This window comes from Oryctolagus cuniculus, chromosome 6 (genome assembly GCF_051225735.1).
Source record: "Oryctolagus cuniculus isolate XC-2025 breed Fujian yellow rabbit chromosome 6, ASM5122573v1, whole genome shotgun sequence".
NCBI classification, from domain to species: Eukaryota; Metazoa; Chordata; class Mammalia; order Lagomorpha; family Leporidae; genus Oryctolagus; species Oryctolagus cuniculus.
The window spans coordinates 88,355,371-88,373,840 of record NC_142872.1 but is presented as its reverse complement, the minus strand read 5'-3'; the positions used below and the strand labels follow the sequence as shown (position 1 = coordinate 88,373,840).

Here is an 18,470-nt window from a genome sequence, read left to right as displayed (position 1 = left end):
CGTCTGTGGCATTCTATTATAGCAGTAGATAACAGACTAACACACATATCAGTATAAATAGCTATCTTGTGCTAAATCAGCTGAAAATACTGAATTACAGAGCAAGCATTTAGACTTGTGGTTAAATTGCCCAAGTTCCATACCAGAGTACCTCAGTTTGATACTGGGCTCTGGCTCTTGATTCCAGTTTCTTGCTAATGCAGACCCTGGGATTGCAATGATGGCTCAAATAATTGGGTCCCTGCAAAACATGGGAGACCTGGATTGAGTTCCTGACTCCTAACTTCTTCCTGGTCCCATCACAGTATCTGCTATTGTGAGCAATAGTAGTGGACCTGTGGATGGGAGCTCTATGTCTCTCTTTTTGTGTGTGTCTCTGTCTCTCTCTCTCTTTCCTTTTTTCTCTCTTTCCTTTTCTCTCCTCAAATAAATAAAGAACTGGATTATAAATTAGAAAATAGTTTATTGGAGGACAGAGAATACGCTAACCAAGCTACACCATCTTTTTTTGTGTCTCCTGACTGGGACTAACAAAAACCTGAGAAGTTGTCCCAGTTTTCTTCCTGCTGGACAACTTTCTTAATATAAGATCAAATTCAGGTGAGTTTAAACAGATACGTGTCTCCTCAGCAATACATTTTCACCCTATGTCTTAGGGTGCATTTCTACTGGTGGCTATGCCCATCCTGTTTCAACTTAAATATAAAAGAGTAACTTGTGCAGGATCTTGAGGCTGGTTAGGGATAAGATGAAGTCTGGTTCCATTTTCCATTTCCTTGCTTATACCAACTACTTAAAAAGACAATTCTAATAACATTTTTAAAAATCCTTAAAATTAAAAATTAATGATTATTAAGTTCTGTCTTGGAAATGAAACCTATAGAATTATCAATTTTTCAGTATGAATTGGTTATTTTTATCATGCATTCATAATCTTAGAATACAATAAATATAAGACATTAGGTGAGGAATTTTAGGGGGTACATTCCTTTTGTGAAAAAGGCAATATTTTCAGTAAGTGTTTTGAAGGATTATACAATTCCAACAACTTGACTTGGAATTTGGATTGAAGCTGTGTTTTACATTAAAAGCTTCACCAAACAAGTTGATTCCTAATCAGGGCATATTATATCCAATTTGTGATAAAATGCAATAAGAAAAAAAAATGAGTCAATGCTATTCTTTGGTAAACCAACATTATTCTGTCTATTTCAGAAATTGCATATGAAAGTCCCTTCACAAAATCAACCTACAATTCCAAAAGGGTTCCTCATTTTAAGGCAATCTGTTCTGCAATAAGCATAATCTGGTTCAGGAAAAGGTCACGTGGGATTTGATGCATATTTAGGTGTCGTAACTTTTGGTGGGGGAAATCTTACTAGAAATACATGAGGTAGTAAATGAGTGGGATGGATATTGGATCTTCAGTATTCTATTTTTCAAGAGTTCTGTGATAACCCCAGCAAATTAGAATTGGGAGCTTTGTGCACACTGTGGAGCACTTCAGAGATATTAGGGCATAACCAGGGATCATTCAACAGTTTCACAAATTTTATTTTAACTGTCACAGAATGAATGACCGAAGCATACAATTCTTTTAAAAAGAAATAGTGGCCGGCGCCGCAGCTCACTAGGCTAATCCTCCGCCTTGCAGCGCCAGCACACCGGGTTCTAGTCCCGGTCAGGGCGCCGGATTCTGTCCTGGTTGCCCCTCTTCCAGGCCAGCTCTCTGCTGTGGCCAGGGAGTGCAGTGGAGGATGGCCCAATTCCTTGGGCCCTGCACCCCATGGGAGACCAGGAGAAGCACCTGGCTCCTGCCTTCGGATCAGTGAGGTGCGCTGGCCGCAGTGCACTGGCCGCGGCGGCCATTGGAGGGTGAACCAACGGCAAAGGAAGACCTTTCTTTCTGTCTCTCTCTCTCACTGTCCACTCTGCCTGTCAAAAAAATTTTAAAAAAAGAGAGAAATAGTAAATTAGTCACTGGAGAAAACGTTTTCCCAAGTTTCTCTACTCAATTGAATTCTACCTTCTTTTTGGTAGTCCAGAGAAATCCAAAACCATGACAAGGAACTAGCATTCCCATGGTGCAATGGCTTTACCCACTGAATTTAGGTAAGTAGCTCATGTTACTGGTTATATGAAAGTGTTTCAATGCCACTGTGGTCTTAAATGACCCAACATAGAATGAGGTAGTTTCCCAAATCTCTACAAAAGAAAGCTACTGTGAGAGAAACCCTGGGGATGGCAAGCACATACTAACATGAATCTGTGGATGGTGATGCCTAAATAATAATTTGTTATAGTCAGGTTAAACCTAAACACCATTATTTTTCTCTGATGCATTTGCTTACTGGAAAGAAAATAAACTCTGCAATATTTTCTCTGGAGATCAATTATTAGCTTTTCACTTCTGGAACAATGTAGGGGGGAGGGATTTTCATCTTCATGTAGCAAATATTCACCAAGTGACCTGGAATTATGACAAAAGTTAAAAAATCACAATCAAATTCCCATGATATGTTGACATCCCTGTGTTCACTAACTGAAGCTAATCTGTAGGCATTACAAGGCATGATGTTAATGAAAATGACATTTTAGAATTAACATTTATACTTCCTAGTTACTGACACAGCTTATAAGAGATGCTAAAGGGAGAATAGTGCCACAAAATAAACTTTAATTATTGTTCTGTATAGCACCTATAAACAATGCCTATACTTTGAAATACTGACCTGCAGAGTTTCCTTTGATTAAAAGGCCTGCAAAACAAGTTCAGAACCCAGCTGAGGTAAGAAGAAAGGATGTCTTTTATTCATGTGGTTTTGGGAAATAGAAAAGATTAATGAGCAAGTATAGAGAAGTGCTTTCTTCCTAATGAATAGGTAACCCACATGAATGCCCTGGTTTACCCATTTGGCAAACCTGAAATAGAAAACACTGCCAAGCCATGCCCCCAATGAATAGCTTCACTTGAGAATTCTGAGCAGGGAAGGGGACAGTTGTAGATGAACATGTTTTTATTCATCCTGGATGCCTTGTAGGGTAATTAGGGAAGTGAACAAACAAAGACAGTAAGAAGTGACAGTCCAGTTATTTTTAGGGTAGCCTACAGTAGCCTCTGCTGAAAATCAAGAGTTTCCAAAGGTACACAGATAGAGAATAAAGCACTTGGTGGGGCTTTCCGAGATGAAATTCAGTATTTAGATTCTTTGGGTTGATTCAATTGTGTTGCTCTTTTATTGGCGACCCTGAAAGATTCATTCAAATAGGATAGAGTAATTTTTGAGGGTCTCTCTTTCCTTCTCCCTCCTCCCCCTCCTGCCTCTTCTCCTCGCTCCTCCCCTCTTCTTCCCCCTCCCCTCCCCCTCTCCCTCTCCCCTCCCTCTCCCCCCCTCCCAGATCAAGGCCAATAGCACCCACAGTATGTGTGTGTGTGAGTGTGTGTGTGTAGACCTGTACATTTGTGAAAGAAAAAGAGAGAACAAAAAAGAATGAGAACAAAGGAGAGACAAAGAAGCAGAATCGATCTCAAACAGAAAAACCTGAGAATGTTCCCATTACCTTGCTCAAGTTGGACAGCTTTAATCCTATTTCCACTGAAGCTCCGTTATGGTAAGGTGTAATGAGGCAACTAAATCCTGATTCTGCTCTCACTCCCTGCCCAGCCCTTAGAAAGCCTGAGACCTCCTGGGAATGCTCTCAAGATAGCTATCACATGATGGGGATGTGTTCCCTTCCAAGAGTCACCCTCTCTGCATGGCAAGGGAAGCTTAGAATCACAGGTCCACAATGGGGCTCTGAGAGTTATAACCACTTCAAGGTAAGCTAAATCACCATAGCACTTAAGCCACTTGCTTTCTGTCTCACAAGTACAGCTGTACACTCTACTATTAGTACACTCAGACAGCTGAAAACCCGAGTGATACTGACAGCAAAGGCAGACTACTACTGGAAGAATTCTTCATCACTGCCTGCACTCTCCTGCACCTATCTGTATCTCTCTGGTATCTTTATCTACCATGATTGCAGCTACTTTTATACTCCTCTTGCCTATCTTCTGAAAGTTCACTGAAGATGAGGACTATGTGATACTTATCTTTGTCTAATTATCCCAAATGCATATGTGCACATAACCACATAGATATTTTGTGGGAGAATGAAGGAAGATCATCTTAAACACTCATTTCCAAAATGGCAAATGAAAACTGGGAAAGCAGCCGTGCTGAGCTCCTTCCAGAGGAATGTACAGGCGGGTCTGGAAGGAGATGTGTAGCAAAGCTACAGAGTCAACCGCATCAGCTCAGCTTTCAGCCCCATCCCTAGATGCATGACCTCAATCTGTTTATTTAACTTCTCAGTTTTCAGTTTACTAATCTATAAAATGCCTTGCTTATAGAATTACTTGAGGTTTTAGGAGAGATAACATTAATACAACTCAGAATCTGCACACAGAAGGCACTCAGTGTGCAGAGAATATTGCTTGTCAGATGCTTGAGAACAAAGGAGGAGAAATATATCTGAGAAAACATGTTTTGTGTTTGAGTCTCTGTGGTTCAGTGGTACACGGTATTTCCTTTGGGACATTACTGATGTAGACCAAATGGTCAGTCTCTAGAGTCTAAGTGTATTGACCCATTAAATCACTTTTACATGTGGAGGATGGAAGTCAAGTGTAGTGTAGAAAAGATCACAAGGGGCCTTCCTACAAGAAAAGTAAGTGTGGTTTATGGGTATTTCCAACCATCTAAGCCCTTGCTCCTTCAAAAGTGTTTGCAGACACCCGCAGCAACTAGAATGTCCTATCAGTCCAGGATTGAAGAGACACACATTATATAGACCCAATGTGACTAAAAAAAGCATTATAAATACAATGACCTGGTTATTTGTTGATCATTATTTTCCAATTTGTGAACCAAAGCAACAGGGATGGGCAATACAGCAGAGAGTGAGCCAAGTTCAATCTTCAGTGAGCTCTCCTCACCAAGGAGGAAACATATTTACAGTTTATAACTCTCTAGCCTTATAAAATGTGGCAGATTGTGGCCATGCTGTCCTCCTTCAGTGAATTTCTTCCTTCTCCCCTCCTCAGCTAGCCAACACCTTTACATACTTTGAGTCTCAGAAGAAACATCAGTTCCCTGAGAGAGGCTTCCCCACCCCCTACAACCTTACATAGCAGTCCTGGGTCCCTCTCATTCCCCAAAAGACACGACATTTCTCCTTTGTATCTGCTTCTCTAGGGTCAGTCTTCATCGCCTGACTGGGAACTGGAAGAGGTCAAATTCTACATGGCTAGAATACAATAAGCATGTTCAATAAGCATTGAGTCAACATAAGATGAGAGTCATGACAGAAAAATCAGTACTCAATAAAAATGTCAAAAAAAAGTAAAACTGAGAATTTTTTTTTCAAATATGACTTACTCGTGCCTTCCTGGTGTCTTAGACATGGAGATTTCTATTCAATAATTTCTCAGCTCCCAGTGACTCATGGGAATCTCTGTATCTTGGTTCTCTTGGGGTAAAATATGATGATTGGATTGTACCTGTCATATATACTCTACAGCACCAGTTCAATGGCAAGAGTTCAAAAGCAAAATATGGGCTCTTATTGTTATATATGAGTGGTGTTATTATCAAGTGATATTACATCTCATTAAAACATTTTCATAAAGTACTTTTAAGTGGAATTGTGATTTTTACTTTCCAAAAGGCACGACAGATGAGCTCCAATTTTATAGAATATGTATCAAGCAACAAAAACTCATTTCTCTTACACTTTTCACACTATGCCTAAACTACAGCCTTGACCCTACCTCTTCCCTGACTCTCAGTGGATGTCACAAGAAGAATAAATCTGAGAGGCTAATATGGGAGAAATAAGGCGTCTACAAACGTGGCTGTGCTTGCTGTCACTATCACCATTGTCATCGTGGGTAGAAGCATAATAAAATTGGTCTGGAAACAGATAAAGTTTGCAAACTAGTTCACACAGACCTGTGGTAGAATGTGAAAGTGTTAAAGTGGGCAGTATTTGAGGAAACTATAACTCTTAATTATTCTGAGTTATAGCACTGAGTATTTGTAAATCACACAGTCACAGAAGAGAAGAACAGTAGCATGATTTCTTTTCCCTGAGGTCATAAAAAACTACCAAATATGGAACATCAACATTTTTATCCATTTACGTATCTAGCTTACCTCTCTACACTGGTCTCTCTGAGTGGGCCTGGGATTTCAAGTGTTCCCCTTTTCAGTCTGGAGTGTCTGGGGTATTATTTCACCATGCTCGGATGTAATCAATGCTGCAAATCAAGAATCAGCACCCTCCTCCCTATCTGATTGACATATGTCACTGCAAACGATGCTACAGCAAAGTACTTTTGACAGACACCAGGACTTTCCTAGAAAGTATTCATTAAAAAACAAGGGAACAAAATTCTGTGAAAGTCAGAAATAGAAAAGTGCTATTTTGAATATTGTACATATAAATAATTTGAAAATTCTAGTATATTGAACATTATCAGAAAATAATGATTATATAACTAAAATAAGGATTCCCATCATAGATATCTCCAAGTAGTACACAGTGTGTGTTATCACTCACATACAGACATTTTTCCTTCATTCCTGAAGCCATGATAGGTATTTTTAGTTCTGTCCTAACTTTTCTTAAAAGAAAGAGTTGGAGTGGGTGATTATTTCATTGGTAACATGCCATTTGGGACACCTGCATCCTATGTTGGAGTACCTGGGCTTGACTCCTCGTTGTGTTCCCAATTCCAGGTTCTTGCTAATGCGCACTTGGGGAAACAGTAGGTAATGGCTCAAGTAGTTGGATCCTTGCCATCTGCCTGGGAGACATGAACATGAACAACTCCTGGCTTTGGCCTGGCCCAAACTTGGTTTTTGTGGGCATTTGAGGAGTGAACCATTAGGCAGGAGTTTCTCTTTCTCTCTCTCTCTCTCTTTCTCTCTTTTTCTCTCTTCATGTCTGTCTCGGCCTTTCAAATAAATAAAATAAATGAATGAATTAGTTTTTAAAAAGAAAATCCCAGTAATAACACATGTGAACAGATCCAAATTGCATGCACATGACACATACCTAAAGTAGAACATTTAAATTTCTATCCACTCAAAGCATGAACCCTGTTCAAGCTTTCAGACCAGTCCCTCCAGGGTCACCACTTATCCCCAGTTATGGATAGAGAATGCCTAGAGTGAACAATCAATAAATATCTGTGAAATCAATAAACATAGGAGGAAAGGTTTTTCATTTTTTATTCTGCCTCTTGAGCTCTTGAGCCCCATGTTCTTTCCTTTGCTTAAAACTATTTCTATGTAACCTCATCTCCTAGCTCCACAATCCAAATTCAGTCTCCATCCTACCTCCCAAACTCCATCCTGTGTTTAGCCTCTCCCTGTCTCACCTTCATAGAATTTTGATCCAGGATCCCTTAGTATCTGGATTTATTTGTGCTCCAGAAATTCTCGGTGTACTTACTGGGCCCTAAACCTGCCATGTACCCTAGTACTCAGCACCCAGAGTGATGTCCAACTTATGGGAAACATGAAGAAGATCTGAATGATACACAGAAGACTCCATTTTTTTATTCTATTCATCAAAGCTGAATGGCGCTGAAGTTACACAACACAGAAAGTCAACCATAAAATAGACTGTGGTATTGGCAGTTGTTCAGGGGCATAATTAGATGGGTCTGCAAAGGGAGCTGGTTCATAAAGGAGTGAGCTTGATTTGTAAAAAGAAGGACAAAAAAGATACCTGCAATAAGCTAGATTTTATACCAATAGTATCTTACAGGAAAAATCAAAATAGAATGATCCAATCATACAATACCATAGAATGCTAGTTCCAATGAAATACAAAATGATTATCTACTTAGTATTAAAGACATACATAACAACTTGTATAGCTATCCTTAAAATGTAATTACATATACTTTCATAATAAAGACATCCATTTCCAATTGGTATTTAACATGATTTTGAAGTGGATTATATTTACGTGTATAGTAAAACTTTTAGGACAAATAAAGATTATAAAATTGTTTCCTTTACCCATTATATTTTGAAATATTTATTTATTTATATATTTATTTGAAAAGTAGAGTGAGAGAGAGAGAGAGAGATGGCTGCAATAGCTGGGACTGGGGCAGGCCAGTGCCAGTAGTTTGATATTCCATCCAGGTCTCCCTTACAAATAACAAAGGCCCAAATACTTGAGCTATCTCCTCTGATTTCCCAGGTGCACTATCAGGAAACTGGATTGGAAGTGGAGCATCTGGGGCTCGAACTTGCACTCTGATACAGGATGTGGTGTAGCCAACCCCTCATTTCCTTATTACTTTTGGTGAGTAAGAATTTTAAAATCTTATTTTTTAAGATTTCTCAGGTTATTTTTAATTTTAAAAACTATATGAAGAAATTTTTTCAAATGGGGTAAAATGAAAACAGTATCTCATTGCCTTTAGACAATTTTTATAATACATCTATGTTTGTTTAATGACTTTACTTATTTGAGAGGTAAAGAGAAACACCCAGAGAAACAGAGAAAGATGCAGAGAGACAGAGAGAGCTCCCATTCACTGGTTTATTACCCAAATGTTGATAACAGCTGGGACTGGGTCAGGCAGAAGTCAGGAACCAAAAACCCTATCCATGGCTAGCAGGGAACCAACTATTTGAGTCACCCCTGCTACCTCTCAAGGTGCACATTAGCAGGAAGCTGGAATCAAGAACAGAGCCAAGACAAGAACATAAGCATTCTGATGTATGATGCAGGCATCCTAACCGGCATTTTAACAATTAGGCCAAATACCTGCCTTCCTTCTTTATTTTTAATAGCCTTTTACTTTATTATACAGTAATGCATACATTTGATTTCTGTATTTTCACTTATTACTGTACATTAAGCATTTGAAGCATTTTTGTGGCAACCTAATTTTCTGTACAATTATTTTCTACTGAAGAGATATTCTGCTTACTTAGGTGATTGTTTTATTTCCAGTTTTAAAGTGATTTCAGGACTGTCACAATGAATAGCTTGAGATATTAATCTATTATTTTTAATACTTCTTTTATTGTTTTGGGAACTTTTCTTATTAAAAATATCTTCATTATACTTTTGTCAATATTTCCTTAATCTTTGCTTGCCTTTTTAACTTTGCTGCATGGTTTTTTCCTCTTGTAATCATTTTTCCTCTATGTAATCATAGATCCTTTTCTTTCTGATTTCTTAATCTTAAAAAAAGTTCTCGGCCAGCTCCGTAGCTCAATAGGCTAATCCTCCGCCTTGTGGCGCCAGTACACCGGGTTCTAGTCCTGGTCGGGGCGCTGGATTCTGTCCCAGTTGCCCCTGTTCCAGGCCAGCTCTCTGCTGTGGCCCAGGAGTACAGTGGAGGATGGCCCAAGTACCTGGGCCCTGCACCCGCATGGGAGACCAGGAGAAGCACCTGGCTCCTGGTTTCGGATCAGTGCGGTACGCTGGCCGCAGCGGCCATTGGAGGGTGAAACAACAGCAAAAAAGGAAGACCTTTCTCTCTGTCTCTCTCTCTCACTGTCCACTCTGCCTGTCAAAAAAAAAAAAAAAAAGTTCTCTTTCTGCATAGATTGACAGCCTAATGTTAGGCTTTCTGTTTGGTTTTCCTTAAACTTCTAATCACCTACTCCAGTACCAGTTATTATGTCATCCCATGTACTCATTGTTCTCTAATGTTTCCTTTGGCCCTAATTAAACTCCAAAATATAAGAATTGTTTCTTGGATATTTATTTCATTATAGAGGTCTATTAATGTTCCCAAACCACCAAACTAGATTTTTAAAAGTTAATTTGCCTATGTTAGCTACAGAAATGTCCCTTTGAAATAACATTTCATTTTTTGATATCTTTAAAAGTAATATCAATGACAATTTTAGAATGATTCCTTTGAACTTACAATGTTTTGTCTTTGGATCTGATTAATTTTATTAAACTGATGAATTACAATATTCCTTCCTATCTAAGGTTTTGTTTCCCATGAGTTCAATTACTCAGTCAACTGCAGTCAGTATATTGGAATTAGATAGATAGATAGATAGATAGATAGATAGATAGATAGCAGGTATTGGGTAGATACATGATTGATTGATAGACTACATTCACATTAACATTTATTGCAGTATATTGTTATAATTGTTCTGTTTTATTACTATTGTAGTTAGTCTCTTACTTTCTGTAATCCATAAATCAAATTTCATCATAAGGATGTACATTTAGGGAAAAATGTAGTATATTTAGAGTTTAGTACTATTCGTGGTTTCAGGCATCTACCAAGGGTCTTGTAAGTTTGGCCCCTGTTGATAAAGGGACACCTGGGTAGGCTGTAGACAATTCATGCTATTATTACACTTACTATATCCAAAACAGAGCAATGCTCAGTCTCTTCACATACTAAAATCTATTTTTATGATGATTTGCAGTCTTCTGTCTGTACACCTATACATTTTTGCTGTTTGTTACTGTTAAAATATATTTGCTATGTTTTCTTATACCATCTTATCTTTTTCATTATAATTTTTACTTAACACTGAATTGCATTAAAAGGAGCTTCAAAAATCTAGCTGGGGAGAAAGTACATATTTAAAGAACATGCAAATGATTCCAGGGGCCCAGAACAATCCATGAGTTTCCCAGCTCCACTGCACACTCTGCTTCATCAAAACTGTTTGGTGCTCACTGACTATGACCTCTCTAAACCTTTTGAACAATTCATATAAAATATGCATTTTTCCACTTTTGCCACTTATCAAGAGACACTAAAAATTGAAGATAAACTTTAAAAATTATAACAGAGAATTATTTTAGGCAAATAGGATACTTTTAAAATTCCATTCACTTACCTGTCTCTAATATTTGTATTTCAAAAACTTGATTTACATTTTGGTCACTAAAACTAAATTATTTTAAAGGTGGCAATGATCATTTAAAATTGACCATGACTCTTATTTTTGTAATTGGAAGTTAAACTTTTTATAGAAGTCTGTCCTTGCTTTTCCATTTGAAAGGATAACCTCGTTAAGGTCTGTATCTACCTTTATCTAATTATGTTATTCAGGGAGAGATATGCAACTTATCAGTAGGATTATAATCTCATTTGTTGCTACTCCTTTAATTTAATTTTGTTTATACATCTGTTCCCAAAGAGTTCTTCTTCTCTATTTTGAATTGAATAATATGATTATGTTTCAAGTTATTGTAAATGCATTTTTAATGTCTGTTGTGTGCTCACCTCTTAAGAGGAGTTCCTCTAATTCCTACCAGACCCACATACACCTTGACTCCCAGGCCCCTCCCACACACACAAACTGGGATCCACTGGGATGATGCAAATGTGGCCTACAGAGCACTATTAGTATGTTACAGCTAATACACATGTAAAAATATTTTAGTCATTCAGATCATATCAAAAGGAAATGATTCTTTTCATTTCTTCTTTTTGGTAACTATTTATTTATCTATTTGCATGGCAGAGAGGGACGAATGGGAGCTCCCATCTGCTGGTTCACTACCCAGAAATCCTGGAGATGCAGAATTAATCCAGGTCTCCCACATGGGTGGCAGGAACCCAATCATTTGAGCCATCCCTGCTTCCTCCCAGGGTCTGCATTAGCAGAAAACTAAAATCACAAGTAGAGCTGGATGTAGAATGCAGGCACTCCACAAATGGCTGCAAAGCTGAGACCAGGCTATGCGAAACTGGGAACAGGAACTCACTTTAGGCCTCCAAACTGAGTGGCAGTAATCTAATCACTTCAGCAAAAACAAATTTTTCTCATCATAATCTTAAATACAGACAGTATCACTATCCTCCAAATTTGTCGTTTAGAATTTTCTGACCAGAATTTACTGTTTCAAAGAAGCAGTATCAATTTTTAAATGCCCACTTTTTAACTAAACTATGACAGGAAACTGTTGATAGAATAGTTTATTTTTGAATGAGGGAAACATGTGGAAAAACCAATAAAATAAAATTGATTTCCATGGTTTCTAAAAATTGTTATATGTCTAATAATAGGTAACATAAAAATCTCTAATTATGCCATATATGAACGTTACCATAAAAATCTATTCAATGCAGGAAGCATGAAGGCTTGGAGTAATGTATAATCTTCAATGTCTGAGTCACCATCAACTCCTAAATTAACAGCCAATTATTTATTTTTCTAACATTAGTTTGGACATAGAATTTATCTATATTTCAAAAAAAATCTGTAATGATAAATAAATTTCATCTGAGCAGCACCTCATGCTTTCCATCATGAGCGGTCACTGTGAGGAGCATTCGTTCTAGCAGAGTGATAGAATCTGCCAGTCTGGGAGGCAGACCTGTGTGGACAGTGGAGAAGTATTTTGAAGTCCATCAGGTTGAGCCAAGCAATCCTGGCTCCATTTACCGTGAAACAGACCCTGACAGTGCTTTCATTTGAGCACCCACCCCACTAACACCACTGCTCCACACAATCAGGGAGGTAATTAAAACAGATGTGGGTGAAAGGGGTGGTTTCTTTCTTCAGTGTTCAGATACATAAAAAGTCGTATGGAAAATTATAGAACAAGATATCTTCAGGATCTAAAAACATTTTCTTAGCAAGATAACAGTAACCAAACCAGAACACATATTTCAACTGTCCTCAGTTTCACGATAGTACCCAAATGAGGGTTTGCCGAGGTATACTAGACACCATGTGTTCACATAACATGGAATAACCATGTCTTAGAAACACAGGGAGGCTGGCGCCATGGCTCATTAGGCTAATCATTCACCTGCGGCACCGGCACCCCGGGTTCTAGTCCCGGTTGGGGTGCCGGATTCTGTCCCGGTTGCTCCTCTTCCAGTCCAGCTCTCTGCTGTGGCCCAAGAGTGCAGTGGAGGAGGGCCCAAGTGCTTGGGCCCTGCACCCGCATGGGAGACCAGGAGGAAGCACCTGGCTCCTGGCTTCAGATCAGTGCCTCGCGCTGGTGTTAACAGCCACTTGGGTGGTGAACCAATGGAAAAAGGAAGACCTCTCTCTTTCTTTCTCTCTCTCTGTCTATAAGTCTCTGTGTGTGTGTGTGTGTGTGTGTGTGTCTAACTCTGCCTGTCCAAAAAAAAAAAAAAAAAAAAAAGCCACAGGCAAAGCACTATTTTCTCATCTCTGACCTTCTCATTCACATATTCACTCATTTATTCATTCAGCAAACATTTACTGAGTACCTACTAGACTGCAGGAGTTCTCTGAGGCTAAAGGGTTACAGCACTGACAAGACTGAAACATGTCCCAGTCCATGGATTTCTCACTGTCTGGGAGGACACAAAATAAACACACAGCTGCAGGTTATAATAAATGCCACAAGGGACAAAAACAAAAATTGTAACTGCAGGAATACATTTGGGTTGGAAAGAAAGAGAAGGCTTCTGTTATAGTCTGGATGTGGTTTGAGTCTATTCCCAGTGCACACCTTGGAAGCTCGGTCCTCCTTGAGGCTATGTTGAGAGGAGGAATGATCTCTTAAAAAGCACAAGGATCTAATGGGAGATTCTGAGGTCACTCACTGGGGATGCTGCCCTCTTCAAGGATTAATGTGATTCTGGTGGGACCACAGTGAATCCTTGCTCTCTCCTCTGGCTTCCTGTCTCATGTGATCTCAGCCTCTACCAATGCACTCCTTCCATTGTGATACCATTCACCTTCAGGCATGCAGTTAGTAGAACCTGTGCAATGCTGCTTGGATATTCAGCCTCCAAACCAGTGAACTAAATAAACGTCTTTTCTTTACCCAAATTCAGGTATCTCATCACAGTAATGGAAAACTGATTTATACAGTTTCTCTTTTTTAAAAGATACCTTGGGAAGGATTTTAGAATTCAGATTTTGATTAGGACATCCACATTCCAACAGAAATACCTGCTAATGAAGACCATGGGAAGCAGTAATAATGGCTCACGTACCTGGGTCCCTGGTACCCACATAGGAGATCTGGATTGAATTCTAAGGTCCCAGTTTCAGCCAGCTCTGCTCTGGCCATTGTGAGCATTTTGGAAGAGAATGAGCAAATGAGAGCTTTGCCTATCTTTCTGTCTCCCTGACTCTCCAATTTAATTAATTAATTAATTTTAATTTGTTTTGAAAGGCAGAGAGAGAGTGATGTATCTTCCAGCTGCTGATTCACTCCCCAAAAGGCCACAATAGCCAGTGCTTGGCCAGGACAAAGCCAGTAGCCAGGAACTCCATCAGTCTCCCAGGTGGTGACACGGATCTAATTACTTGAGCCACTGCCTTCCCAGATGCATTTTCAGGAAGGTGGTTTGGAAGTGGGGTGCCTAGCACTCAACTGCCACTCCAGTATGCAATGTGGGCATCTTAAGTGGTGCCTGGATCCTTGTGCCATAATAACACTTTCCCCGCCTCTCAAATTTTAAGGAATTGTCTCCTCTAAAAGAAGGTAGAGGAGAGCTGCATGGTCTACCTAGGACAAGTAGTAAGAGAGCTCTGAATAGAAAAGCCATGGTGCTTGGAGGACAGCATAAAGGGGCCAGTGAGACTACAACACAATAGGCAGGAGTTCAAGTTAGATGGGGTCAGAGTTCAAAACAAGCTCTGCCTTTGGGCTAGGGTTTACCAGCTTCATTGTTGTGGAAAGCTGTAGCTATGTTAGAATCAGACCTAATTTTCCAAAGATCCCCATGACAGTTGTGCGGAGAATAAGAGCAGACTGAGCAACCTATTTAGTGGGGGGTTGCACTGATCCCACAAAAGCTAAAGGGCTATTGCAGGGCAGTGGTGGTGGGTACAGAGAAAGCCAAGTCTATTCAGTACCTATTTGGAGACAGAATCTAAAAGACGTGGTGACAGATCAAGAATGAGAGATTAAGGAGAGTTTGAGGTTGCTGGGTTTCTGTAATGAGTAACTAATTTGAAACAGGTGCCAGAGGTAGGGAAATGGAAAAAGATATTGAGATAGGTGAGACGAAGGAGGAGAGACTAAAGGCCATTCTTTGAAATTCCTACGTTTGGGAAGCCAGTCAGGAAGAAGCCACTGGCTGAGTGGACCAGCATGAACCCAAAAGGAACTCTGGTCTCAAGGCAGGAATTGAGGAGCTGTTGGCAAGTAAGTAGACATTAAAGAACATATTCCTTTTCTCTCTTTCCCATGTATATTTGTTTAATTTAAAAGGTTAACACAGTCTCTCTCAGACTACACTGTGAAAACACAAGGTTTCAATCACTTGCAGTAAATCACATCTTTTCTTGTTCTTCGCAGATGTTAATTGCAATAACCATAAAATATCGCTTTTTAAATTTTTTACTCCAGTAAGTTCACTATATGCACCCCTGAATATGGAATGATGTACTCAAAGATTTCCAAACACAGGGTACAAGCTATTTCTTCTTAATGCTTATCAGGATTGCATTTTCATTTCTTATCATACCCAAACTACTGGTGGCCCATGATAAAATCACTCTACCAAGTGCACTCTGATGCACTAAAGTGGAAGAGCCAAGCTCCTTTCCAGAGGCAGTGTGTTCATGGCAGCCTCAGGCATGTCATTCAGACTCTTCCTACTTTTCCCCTTTCCCACCTTTATTACATCCCAGCAGGAAATACCAGCAGGCACTCCAGCACCCTCTTCCAATTCTTCACAACCAAATCCTCATCCCTAGAAATCCTGTCTCTTGTGTGAGCACAGAGAGAGTTTTAGTTAAAAATGAAATTACTCAAGTCTTAACAAACACAAAGGCAGGGCGAATTTTCTATAGTCAAAACGTGTGGTGATGTTTTAAATGATTTGACACAGTCTTACAGACCAGATTACAGATTACAGATTAGCTTAACACTCAGATGTGCCGTGCGTTTTTGACTAAAGCAGAATATTTACACGTGAGTTTGAGATTGCCAAAAATGTAACTCTATGAAGGTATGGATTTGTCTGCCTTGTTCACTACTGAATACACAGCACATAGAATTCTTTTTTTTTTTTTTTTTTTTTTTTTTTTTTTACTGGCAGAGTGGACAGTGAGAGAGAGAGAGACAAAGAGGAAGGTCTTCCTTTTGCCGTTGATTCACCCTCCAATGGCTGCTGTGGCCGGCGCATCGCGCTGATCCGAAGGCAGGAGCCAGGTGCTTCTTCTGGTCTCCCATGTGGGTGCAGGGCCCAAGCACTTGGGCCCTCCTCCACTGCACTCCCGGGCCACAGCAGAGAGCTGGCCTGGAAGAGGGGCAACCGGGAAAGAATCCGGCGCCCCGACCGGGACTAGAATCCGGTGTGCCGGCGCCGCAAGGTGGAGGATTAGCCTATTGAGCCATGGCACCGGCCAACACATAGAATTCTGACAGCCCAAAGTACTCAAATACTGTTGAATACATGGACAAGTACAATTGATTGGATTATGCTCCACAAAAACGGCTTGAAAGAATCACCTGTGAAAAATCACTTTATGAGAAATATTACTTCAAGTCTAGCAGAGCTAACCAAAGAGGGTCTCATGCAGAGAATTCTGTGAACACAGGAATCTGAGTTCAGCTCCCTTACAGGGCAGCTTATACACACTGAAGTGGTTTCTGTGTCTGCATGAAGCTGGGGTGAACACAGGTCTTTGGCTGTCCTAAGGTCAGTAGGAATGCCTGGGGCAAAGATTGCATGTTGCCCTCCATTAGAGGCCAGCACACACAGGACCAGACCTCCACGGCCTTCCAGAGAGCAAGAAGTAGCTGAACCAGTGGCATGAATGGCTCCTATCTTTGAAACGAGGACATCTGAAGGATACTGGGAATTTTGACGACAGGAAAGCTTCTTAAAGGAAGGAGGATGGCACACCCATTTCTGTGTTTTTGCTTCCTTTACCCACTGCAAATGAATACGTGGGCTATATGACAGAAAGACAGAAAATGAGCACAAGCATATCAAAATAACCCAATAGAGGAGATCTAGTGGCAACAAAAGGGGAAAACCTAGCCAGTAGAGTTGCTGAAACAGACAGATATTTCTGAATAAAAACATAAAAGCCCACTAAAAAACTCAAATGCAGCACCTGAAAGATGTTCTTGAGCTACGAAAGTTCATTTTCTGGCTGAACAATTTAGTAGGAGAGCGCAGTGGTCTTTGAGACTCAAATCAGTAACCCAGAAAATAACTGCAAAAAAAATACAATGCTAAATGCTAAAAGAAAAAGTATATACATATATATATATACCTGTTATTTTTATGTGTATCCATAACATACATACACACACACACACATGCACACACACATAGAAAGAGAGTACAAAGGATAAGACATCAGAGAATAAAACCTAGGACTGATATGGGAAAAAGTAATAATTAGAGTGCTCCAGTAGGAGAAAAAGAAAGCATGGGAGGGGGCCGGTGGCTCACTTGGTTGATCCTCCACCCGTGGCACTGGCATCCCATGTAGGCGCCGGGTTCTGGTCCCAGTTGCTCCTCTTCCAGTCCAGCTCTCTGCTGTGGCCCACAAGGGCTGTGGAGGATGGCCCAAGTGCTTGGGCCCTGCACCCGCATGGGAGACCAGGAGGAAGCACCTGGCTCCTGGCTTCGGATCCATGCAGCACTGGCTGTGGCGGCCATTTGGGGAGTGAGCCAATTGAAGGAGGATCTTTCTCTCTGTCCCCCTCTCTCTCACTGTCTGTAACTCTATCTGTCAAATAAATAAAAAAAAATCTTTAAAAAATAAATAAATAAATAAATAAATAAAGTGCTCCATTAAGAGAAAAAGAAAGCATTGGAGGAACAACAGTAATTAAATAAATGATGTAGGGCCGGTGCCGCGGCTCACTAGGCTAATCCTAAACCTAGCGGCACCGGCACACCAGGTTCTAGTCCCGGTCAGGGCGCCGGATTCTGTCCCGGTTACCCCTCTTCCAGGCCAGCTCTCTGCTGTGGCCAGGGAGTGCAATAGAGAATGGTCCAAGTGCTTGGGCCCTGCACCCCATGGGAGACCAGGAGAAACACCTGCCTCCTGGCTTCGGATCAGCATGGTGCGCCGGCCGCAGCGCGCCAGCCGTGGCGGCCATTGGAGGGTGAACCAACGGTAAAAGAAGACCTTTCTCTCTGTCTCTCTCGCACTGTCCACTCTGCCTGTTAAAAAAATAAATAAATAAAAATAAATGATGTAAATACATCCAAAACAAATTCGAAGAAGGAGACCATTCTCTTTAAGTATTTGTTTCCTTTCCTTTTAAACAAACCCATGTCTTACTAGACCCCCACAAATTTTAATGAGGGTCAGGCACTCCATGAATTTACAAAGAAAAATTATCCATTTAAAAGGTCACCCCCCAACAACACGTCACAGACATTGGAACACGACTAGAAAGGGAAAAAAAAGGACCTGAGAAGTGTTTATGTCTTCCTTTTTTAAAAAATTTATTTATTTATTTATTTATTTGAAACTCAGAGTTACACAGAGAAAGGA

The 18,470-nt window shown here is 40.2% G+C and overlaps 1 protein-coding gene and 1 long non-coding RNA gene across 4 annotated transcripts in view; one reads left to right on the top strand and one right to left on the bottom strand.

Moving 5' to 3' along the window:
* NKAIN3 (sodium/potassium transporting ATPase interacting 3) overlaps positions 1–18,470 on the bottom strand; it is a 770,560-nt gene that overhangs the window by 710,254 nt on the left and 41,836 nt on the right. The gene's annotated exons all lie outside the window — the stretch shown is intronic.
* Positions 1–18,470, top strand: part of LOC127490577 (uncharacterized) — a 65,342-nt gene that overhangs the window by 14,996 nt on the left and 31,876 nt on the right. For both annotated transcript variants that reach the window (XR_016235684.1, XR_007918610.3), the window contains exon 2: positions 8,266–8,370. This is a non-coding gene — a long non-coding RNA (uncharacterized LOC127490577). The remainder of the gene's footprint in view (positions 1–8,265; positions 8,371–18,470) is intronic.